The sequence below is a fragment of the Bufo bufo genome, chromosome 2 (assembly GCF_905171765.1).
Source record: "Bufo bufo chromosome 2, aBufBuf1.1, whole genome shotgun sequence".
In the NCBI taxonomy this organism is placed as follows: Eukaryota; Metazoa; Chordata; class Amphibia; order Anura; family Bufonidae; genus Bufo; species Bufo bufo.
The window spans coordinates 22620415-22631011 of NC_053390.1; the positions used below are offsets into that span (position 1 = coordinate 22620415).

Here is a 10597-nt window from a genome sequence, read left to right on the forward strand (position 1 = left end):
ATGAAGTGCCTTTTGCGCTGTGGCATTAGAAGAATTTTGATATCTGACTTTTTAGTCTAATAAGACTGTCTATTAGGCCTCATGCACACGGCCGTTGTTTTGGTCCACATCCGAGCTGCTGTTTTGGTGGCTCGAAAAGCGGACCCGTTCACTTCAATGGGGCCGCAAAAGATGCGGACAGCACTCCATGTGCTGTCCGCATCCGTTGCTCCGTTCCGTGGCCCCGCTAAAAAAATACAACATGTCCTATTCTTGTCCGCGCTTTGCGGACAAAAATAGGCATTTATATTAAAGGCTGAACGCGCACGGATGCCAAGGTCGTGTGCATGAGACCTTACTCTGTAATTCCTCTAGCGCCGTTCTATGGAAACAGTAGGTTTAAAGAGCACAGCAAATGCTTCAAATAACTTCTTTATTAACTTCAACTTTTCTTCATATATAACACTGCCGCCTCCGCAGCAGATAGTCCATGTACATACCACATGTTGAAAAGATATCACAAAATGGCGGTATGATTTAAGATGGTGTTTCAACTGTTCAATCTTGTCATTCAACATAAAATGGTGGATATATTTCTCTCTTGAGTATCTGTACTCTCTCTGTAAGTTATTTAAGCACTTTATGATCTCTCTGAGAGGTATATCTGAGGTCTAACTAATAGTTCTGCTTGCTCAACTTTGTTTGCAGTATGCAATTGCTTATGATCTGGTATGAGCAGTTCGCAGTTTCTATGCAATTTGTATGGAATCTGGTTTGTATGCTTGCAATTTGTAGCTTGCAATTTTTATTTGCAATTTGTAGTATGCAGTTAGCAGTAACTATTTGCAGATTGGTTGAGTATGATCTGGTATGCTTGTATGCAATTTGGATTGCAATATGGAATTTGAATTTGGATTGTGAACTTTGTAGTTTGCAATTGGATGCTTGCAATTTGGTGAAACTGTAAGTAAGCACACATATAACTGGTTCAGTATACAGTTCTAATCACAATACTAACAATATGAACATTATATACCTGTTCTAAATACCTATTTTGGCCTCTTGTTCCCATAAAACTAGACTCTGACTGGAACTGTGTGTCTGTTCAGCTCCTCTCTCCGGTGAGTAATGATTCCAGCTAGGGGAATTCCCAGACAGGCTGTGTGTGAGGCTGGCTATGATTGGTGAAAACTCTTGCTGTGTGAGAAGCTGGCTGTGATTGGTCTAGACTTCTGCCCAGCAACAACAAATTAACACTATGCTTTCTGTTGTTTCTGCTGTGTCACTGAGCTTACCTTACATTATAAAATGAATCTTAAAGGCATATTATCTTTTTCTGCTTCTGTGAACACAAAATATAACTGTTATATGACATCCAAAACATGATGTCACAGTAAATAACTCTGCTTTTGTCTTTAACACATAAACATAGGAACTGTATTAAGGCTATTGGCAGACTTAGCTGTATACACATATAAGCTATACTAGAAACCTAGGACAGGTCTTAGCTGGCCAGCTACAAGGACAGTGTTTCATAGGAATTAAAGTGAAATTTAAAAATTTCAATTATTTTTTGAAGATTTACTATTTTCACCCCCTCTGTAACACAGAAAGGGGTAGCAACCAAACAAATCTCAATATGTAAAACCCTGATTCTGCAGTTTACATAAACACCCCATATGTGATGATCGTAAACCTCTACATGGGCACACAGCAGGGCTCAGAAGGGAAGGAGCACCATATGGGTTTTAGAGGGCAGATTTCACTGCAATAATTTTCAGGCACCCTAAAATTATCGCAGCCTCCCTAACATTGAGCAATGAGCCTCCCTAACATTGTGGGTGATTCTAGGAAGGCTCGTTCACGTCGCGGCCTGCTATTGGCTGCCCACTTTGTATAGGTAATCAATATCAGATTTTCTGGAGTCCTACAGATATTGATGACCTATCTGGAGAAGGCAAACTGTTGGACTATCTGTGTAAATGGCATTAAAGATAATTACACAAACTAAAGCAATGTAACAGTGTGAGGGCACATACTGGCACGAAGAGGCGTAGTGCTAGGATGCTGCATGACATGAGAAGGCGTAGTGCTAGGATGCTGCATGGCACGAGGAGGAGTAGTGCTAGGATGCTGCATGGCACGAGGAGGAGTAGTGCTAGGATGCTGCATGGCAGGAGGCCACATAGTGCTAGGATGCTGCATAGCACGAGGAGGTGTTGTGCTAGATTGCTGCATGGCAGGAGGCAGCATAGTGCTAGGATGCTGCATGGTATAAGGAGGCATAGTGCTAGGATGCTGCAATGCAAGAGGAGGTGTAGTGCTAGGATGCTGTATAGCACAAGGAGGTGTAGTGTTAGGCTGCCACACAATATGAGGTGGCGTATTGCTAGGATGCTGCATGGAATGAGGAGGCGTAGTGCTAGCTTGCCTCATGGCACGAGTAGGCGTAGTGCTAGGATGCTGCATGGCACGAGGAGGCGTAATTACTCGGATGCCACATGGCACGAGGAGGTGTAGTGCTAGAATGCTGCATGGTACGAGGAGGTGTAGTGCTAGGATGCTGCATGGCACAATAAGGTGTAGTGCTAGGATGTTGCATGGCACGAGGAGGCTTAGTTCTAGGATGCTGCATGGCACGAGAAGGCGTAGTGCTAGGATGCTGCATGGCACGAGGAGGAGTAGTGCTAGGATGCTGCATGACACAAGGAGGCGTAGTGCTAGGATGCTGCATGGCACAAGGAGGTGTAGTGCTAGGATGCTGCATGGCACAAGGAGGTGTGCTAGATTGCTACATGGCAGAAGGCAGCATAGTGCTAGGATGCTGCATGGTATGAGGAGGCATAGTGCTAGGATGCTGCAATGCAAGAGGAGGTGTAGTGCTAAGATGCTGCATAGCATGAGGAGGTGTTATGTTAGGATGCCACATGGCACGAGGAGGCGTATTGGTAGGTTTCCGCATGGAATGAGGAGGCATAATGCTAGCTTGCCTCATGGCACGAGGAGGTGTAGTGCTAGGATGTTACATGGCACGAGGAGGTGTAGTGCTAGGATGCTGCATGGCATGAGAAGGTGTAGTACTAGGATGCTGCATGGCACGAGGAGGCATAGTGCTAGGATGCTGCATGGCACGAGGAGGTGTAGTGCTAGAATGCTGCATGGCATGAGGAGGTGTAGTGTTAGGATGCTGCATGTCACGAGGAGGCGTAGTTCTAGGATGCTGCATGACATGAGGAGGCGTAGTGCTAGAATGCCACATGGCACAAAAAGGCATAGTGTAAGGATGTCGCATGGCACGAGGAGGCGTAGTGCCTAGATGCCGCATGGCACGAGGAGGCGTAGTTCTAGGATGCCACATGGCACAAGGAGGTGTAGTGCTAGGATGCTAGCTTTGCTTTCTCCTCATCGCTATCTGCAACTCCCGCCTCATTACTCTGTAGAGGGCCGACACCTTCAGATTTATGCTTTTTACCATTTATATAATTGAACATTTTAGGGTTAGTTTTGCTCTCTTTGGAAATGAATCTCTCAGTCTTTAGTTTGGCTGCTTTTATTTGTTTTTTAAATAAAAAAATTTCCCTTATAGTTTTTCAGTGCTTCCTTGTTACCCTCCTGTTTTATTGATTTATGTTTCAAAGGAATTTTTATTGAAGGATTAATATAATAATTTGTATCAGTACAGAATAAAAGATGTAATGTAAAACACAAATAGGTAACAACATTATTGGGTGATATTCCTAATGTGGTACATATGTCAGTCAAACAGGAATATGAAACACCACTAGGTGACATAACCAAAGATATAGACAGTCTAATCCGTTAGAGCATCTGATGAATACCTCTCTCTAACATATACCCCTGTTTATAAAGAAATGCAATAGCAAAGGTCTGTGGAGTATGGAGGGACAGCCAGGGCCCCCAGAACTTTTCAAAAGCAGTAAATGCATCCATACGGATGGCCGTGAGCCGCTCGTATAAGAGGATCCTATTAATCCTGTCTAGAACTGCCTGATAGCTAAGTGAGGAAGATCGCCATTTGAAAGCAATGTGGATTCTAGCCGCCAAGAGTATCTCTACTTCCTGCCGCCCTTTGTCGTTTCCTGGTGCACTACACGTACCTTACAGATGCTTCATTCTCCCTGGTGCCTGATCTTTCTTCCTGCTTCATCCTTGGCAAATAGATAGGTGTGGAGTCCGGTTGTTACCTTTTGTGACCACCATGATGGGGATCTTTTCACTTTGATGTGCATTTCTGGAAGGAACTACATAGTTCTTGAAAAGAGCTGAAAGTTTGTGTGTAAGAGAGAGAGAGTTCAACCTGTAATGGGACAGTTTAAAGTATACAGTAATCTATGCATAATACTGTGGTTAATGTGTGTAGTTTTAATATAATAAATATAATACTAGAGGTGCAGTGCATACTGACACCAAGTTTATGTAAATCATAGTGTACAGACTATAGAATTCTAGTGACTAATGGCACCGTTCACAGTATATGGTAATCATTGCGCAGTCAAAAAATAATCAATTTGTATTATTTTAAATGTCATGCAAAAACTGTAGTATATACTGACACCAAATGTGTCTGAATTGTAGTATATACAATGGTAATATGTAATGCTAAAGTTAAAAGTATATAGTAATCTGTATAATACTGTGGTTGGTGAGTGTTATTTCAAATATAATGAATATAATACTAGAGGTGCAGTGTACACTGGCACCAAGTGTAGAATTGTAGTTAATACCAGCACACATGCGTTAAGTGGTTCGGGCTGTATGGGATATTTATTTTTTTATTTTTTTAACGTACATTTATTAAAAACAACAAATTCGATTTGACTCCAGAAATACATTGCACACCTCTCAGCTCCAAAAGCAGTTTGAACTGAGGTTATACACTGCCTGTCCAAAAGAAAAGTCGCCACCTGGATTTAACAAAGCAAATAGTTCTGAGCCTCCTATTGGATAATTACTGCAGGGGCGATTATCTTTCAGCTGGCAACAAGTTATTTAACCCCAACTGGTGCGATGAGTTGCTTCTCATTTCTTAAACAACCATGTCGAAAGACACATCTCGTGGTCGTGGAAAAGATGTTAGTCTGTCTGAGAAGGGTCAAATCATTGGCATGCATCAAGCAGAGAAAACATCTAAGGAGATTGCAGAAGCTGCTAAAATTGGGATAGTGGGGACCCATCGTATTCGAGGAAAAAATGTGGCGGGAAAAATATCCTGGATGATCGTGATCGGCGATCACTTAAAGGTTTGGTGAAATCAAATCGAAGAAAAACAACAGTAGAACTCAGGGCTATGTTTAATAGTGAAAGTAAGAGCATTTCCACACGCACAATGCGAAGGGAACTCAAGGGATTGGGACTGAACAGCTGTGTAGCCGTAAGAAAACCACTAGTCAGTAAGGCAAACCAGAAAAAAAGGCTTCAATTTGCTAAGGAGCATAAAGATTGGACTCTGGAGCAATGGAAGAAGGTCATATGGTCTGATGAGTCCAGATTTACCCTGTTCTAGAGTGATGGGTGCATCAGGGTAAGAAGAGAGGCAGATGAAGTGATGCACCCATCATGCCTAGTGCCTACTGTACCAGCCTGTGGGGGCAGTGCTATCATCTGGGGTTGATGCAGTTGCTCAGGTCTAGGTTCATGAACAGAATGTGCTCCAAGAATGAGGTCAGCCGACTACCTGAACATACTGAATGACCAGGTTATTCCATCAATGCATTTTTCTTCCCTGATGGCACAGGCATATTCCAAGATGACAATGCCAGGATTCATCAGGCTCAAATTGTGTGGTTCAGGGAACATGAGACATCATTTTCACACATGGATTGGCCACCACAGAGTCCAGACCTTAACCCCATTGAGACAGTGTATGTTAAGCTGTTCGGGCTGCATTAATCACAGAATTCTGGCCTCTGTTTCTATGGGTTTGGGCTGTATTTATTGCGGAAAACTGAAGAAAGCTAAATAAATAATAATAAGAATATAAGGAATAACAGTTTAGTTCTTTTCAAGCACTATACAGTATTTTTTCATCCTATAAGACGCACCTAGGTGTTAGCAGAGGAGAATAAGAAAATAATATCTTTCAGATAAGACTACCAATGTTAATCAGACCTCCGCTCAGAACCCCAATCAGACCCCCAATATTAATAAGACTTCCAATCTGACCTCAGATCAGACCCTCAATGTAAATAAGATATCCCCCCCCATTCAGACCTCAGATCAGACCACCAATGTAAATATGATCCACCGCCCCTCCCCCCCATTCAGACATCAGATCAGACCCACAGTGTGAATGACCCCTCAGTTCAGACCCCCATGCTCAGAGCAAAAAAAATAAAAAAAGAACTTACCTCCCCTGCTCCAGACACCACCACCACTCCTAGGATCCAGCTCTTTTCTTCTTTCTGCTGCACGTTGTGCTGTGACCTGATGTGCACAGCGTGAAGTCACAGAGCACAGATGTCCTCATGCTCTGCGCAGTCACAGCATAACGAGCGGGCGAGGACCAGGAAGCGGTGAACAGTGAGCCCAGGGAGCGCTGCATTCTCTGCTTCCCGCTCCTCCTGTACTTATGAGCACTTCCACAATGGAAGCAGAAAGGAAGAGCTGCTGAGGGGGATACAGCAGATGACGATCTTCCTTTAGTCTCTGCTTGTAGTTTCCAGCTGCACAGGAAAGGGAGAAATGGACCTGTTGGGGAAGACCTAAGTATAAGGACAGAATAGTTAGTCCTATCTAAATCACATGATGCATTAACAGAAAATGAAGATGTAAATTTCTGTGTAAACTAAGCATCTAAAAATGTAACTTTATTAGTATAGAAGGTTTAAGATCCATTTGAAATGCAAGTCTGCAAAAAAAAAAAACATGGGAGTGGTTCTTTAAACTTTATTCCTTTTTTTTGGAGGAGGGATGAAGAAAACCAGCAATATGGCCCTTCTCCTGAATGATCCACCAAGAATGGACAGGAAGGAGATCAGCAGAAGAATATTAGACCTCACCTTGGAGATCATCTCCCTGCTGAGCGGAGAGGTAAACTTTTTCTAGATTTCTCTCCTCTTTATTGTATTCTGTAACAAGTCAGACATCGGGGAGGAGAATTCATCATAGGAAGTGATAGGAAGAGTCCAGGGTCCTGGAGAACGGCCTCCAGACCTTCCAAGTGACGGAGAACCTGAAGATCAGCCACCAATATGGTGAGTGATGGATCATGTGACCAGTGACCAATAGTCATGTTGTAGGAGCCATGAGGAGGTAAGTAGGCACGTTGTAACCAGGAGAAAAGGACCAGGAACAAGATGATCATGCTGGAGTGCGGCCTGGAGGCAGGATTTCTATCACTAGTCTAACATCTACATGTTTGGATTAATAGGGTGGATTCTGCTAACAGGATTTTTTTTGTCCATCTTCAGGAGTACACAATAGTGAAGAAGACATCGGGGGACTGTGTGACTCCCATCATCCATCTCCAGGAGTCAGGAGGGCGGAGCAGGACCCCTCACCACATCACAGAACCTCAACCTCACCCCCTGATACATGAGCAGAAGATCCTAGAGCTCACACACAAGATGATGGAGCTGCTGACTGGAGAGGTGACACTGCTGGGAATGCTGGGAAATTCTCCAGTAACAGCACTGGAGGGGTCTGGGTGATGACGGTGTCATTGTGTTGTCAGGTTCCTATAAGGTGTCAGGACGTCACTGTCTATTTCTCCATAGAGGAGTGGGAGTATATAGAAGGACACAAGGATCTGTACAAGGAGGCCATGATGGAGGAGCACCAGCCTCCTATATCACAAGGTAAGAGCCGTCATGTGCAGTGTATACACGTGTGTGCAGTGACATGTAATGGAGGAGCACCAGCCTCTTATATCACAAGGTAAGACCCGTCATGTGCAGTGTATACACATGTGTGTGCAGTGACATGTAATGGAGGAGCACCAGCCTCTTATATCACAAGGTAAGAGCCGTCATGTGCAGTGTATACACGTGTGTGCAGTGACATGTAATGGAGGAGCACCAGCCTCTTATATCACAAGGTAAGAGCCGTCATGTGCAGTGTATACACGTGTGTGCAGTGACATGTAATGGAGGAGCACCAGCCTCTTATATCACAAGGTAAGACCCGTCATGGGCAGTGTATACACGTGTGTGCAGTGACATGTAATGGAGGAGCTCCAGCCTCTTATATCACAAGGTAAGACCCGTCATGTGCAGTGTATACACGTGTGCGCAGTGACATGTAATGGAGGAGCACCAGCCTCTTATATCACAAGGTAAGAGCCGTCATGTGCAGTGTATACACGTGTGTGCAGTGACATGTAATGGAGGAGCACCTGCCTCTTATATCACAAGGTAAGAGCCGTCATGTGCAGTGTATACACGTGTGTGCAGTGACATGTAATGGAGGAGCACCAGCCTCTTATACCACAAGGTAAGAGCCGTCATGTGCAGTGTATACACGTGTGTGCAGTGACATGTAATGGAGGAGCACCAGCCTCTTCTATCACAAGGTAAGACCCGTCATGTGCAGTGTATACACGTGTGTGCGGTGACATGTAATGGAGGAGCACCTGCCTCTTATATCACAAGGTAAGAGCCGTCATGTGCAGTGTATACACGTGTGTGCAGTGACATGTAATGGAGGAGCACCAGCCTCTTATATCACAGGGTAAGACCCGTCATGTGCAGTGTATACACGTGTGTGCAGTGACATGTAATGGAGGAGCACCAGCCTCTTATATCACAAGGTAAGACCCGTCATGGGCAGTGTATACACGTGTGTGCAGTGACATGTAATGGAGGAGCACCAGCCTCTTATATCACAAGGTAAGAGCCGTCATGTGCAGTGTATACACGTGTGTGCAGTGACATGTAATGGAGGAGCACCAGCCTCTTATATCACAAGGTAAGAGCCGTCATGTGCAGTGTATACACGTGTGTGCAGTGACATGTAATGGAGGAGCACCAGCCTCTAATATCACAAGGTAAGACCCGTCATGTGCAGTGTATACACATGTGTGTGCAGTGACATGTAATGGAGGAGCACCAGCCTCTAATATCACAAGGTAAGAGCCGTCATGTGCAGTGTATACACGTGTGTGCAGTGACATGTAATGGAGGAGTACCAGCCTCCTATATCACAGGGTAAGACCCGTCATGTGCAGTGACATGTAATGGTGGACTATGCAGGGTGGGCTCTTTAACATCACATTAGGACCCTGCATTTGCCTTGTAAATCAAATATATCAATAGGGCTCCATTCACCTGATGAATGGTAAATGTGTGTCCTATTAGCATTTTTCAGGCTGTATAATAGACTACACTCTTCTATGCAGAGGCCTCCTGGAAATAAACTATTATAATTTATTTAGAATTTATGAAAAAATTGGCTTCTGAGCAAATGTGAAGCTTTTGCAATTTGATTCTTGCAAAATGCTCAAAATACTATCTACCATTTTACAGATCAAAGGCCAGCAGGATCACATATCCCCAAGTAAGACCATTGCCAGTGGGATTGCCCATAATGCGATGCAGTTAGCTTCAGCAAATCAGAAGAAACAATATTGATATGTCATAGTCAGATCCCAAGAAGAGAATTCATGTGTATTCAGAGTCTGCACATTGATGTGGCAGGATGTCAGAGAGGCGGTAAAGAAAGCTTTCTCCAGGCACACAAGGTGGTGCAGGTGGAAATGGCGTTCTCACAGGCAATGCTAGGGACTGACACTGATGATGATGACACTGGCCATGACCAACCATTGCATTGTGGGGTGGAGACTAAAAGAACTGACGTGTTGGCAGATTGCCAGACAGGGTCAGGTTTTTTAAATTTTTGTGCTAAGTTTATGTTAAAAATTATTGAAAGGGGGGCGGGGGTACTGCGTGCATCTTGAAAGAGGGGAGGCGGGGTTATTCATTTTTCTCCATCATATAGCAGCCACTTCCAGTCTAATAGGAATGTTATAAGTTTATCTACTCCGTAGTTTGAAAATAAATCAAACATTTCATTTTTATCTTAACAGAAAATTCCAGAAGCAATTCTGAGGGAAACTTCATCTTACCACTAACTTATAAAGCAAAAGATAAAGATATCCTACAGCTTTCTTCAGGAAAAAACCTCATTACCCTTAATGTACATCCAGGACTTCACAGTTCAGATCTATCGTATAATTCCCTTAATCATGAGGAACCTTCTCCTGATCAATCACACATTGTTACCAGAAGTAGAAATCAGAAAGGGGTGAATCGATTTCAGTGTGGCAAAGAATCCACAAAAACCTCAGGTCTTTCTACAACGAGAAGAAGACTTAAAGGAGAGAAGCCATACTCCTGTTCAGAATGTGAGAAATGTTTTCAAAAGAAATCACATCTTCTTATACATGAGAGAATTCACACAGGAGAAAAGCCATATTCATGTTCAGAATGTGGAAAATGTTTTATGCGCAAATCATATTTTGTTGTTCATCAGAGAATTCATACAGGAGAGAAGCCACATGCCTGTTCAGAATGTTTCAAGTGCTTCACAGACAAATCAAGTCTTGTTAGACATGAGAAAAATCACACAAGAGAGAATTTATATTCATGTTCAGAATGTGGGA

General features: G+C 43.5%; 1 long non-coding RNA gene across 2 annotated transcripts in view; it reads left to right on the forward strand.

Annotated features, from left to right (window-relative positions):
* Window positions 1-7467, forward strand: part of LOC120991190 — a 16636-nt gene extending 9169 nt beyond the window's left edge. The window contains exons 3-4 of one of the 2 annotated variants that reach the window (XR_005776540.1): window positions 6908-7029; window positions 7410-7467. This is a non-coding gene — a long non-coding RNA (uncharacterized LOC120991190). Of the gene's footprint in view, window positions 1-6904; window positions 7030-7409 lie in introns of both variants that reach the window. The other variant, XR_005776539.1, reaches the window with a different exon arrangement.
* The last annotated feature ends 3130 nt before the right edge of the window (window positions 7468-10597 follow it).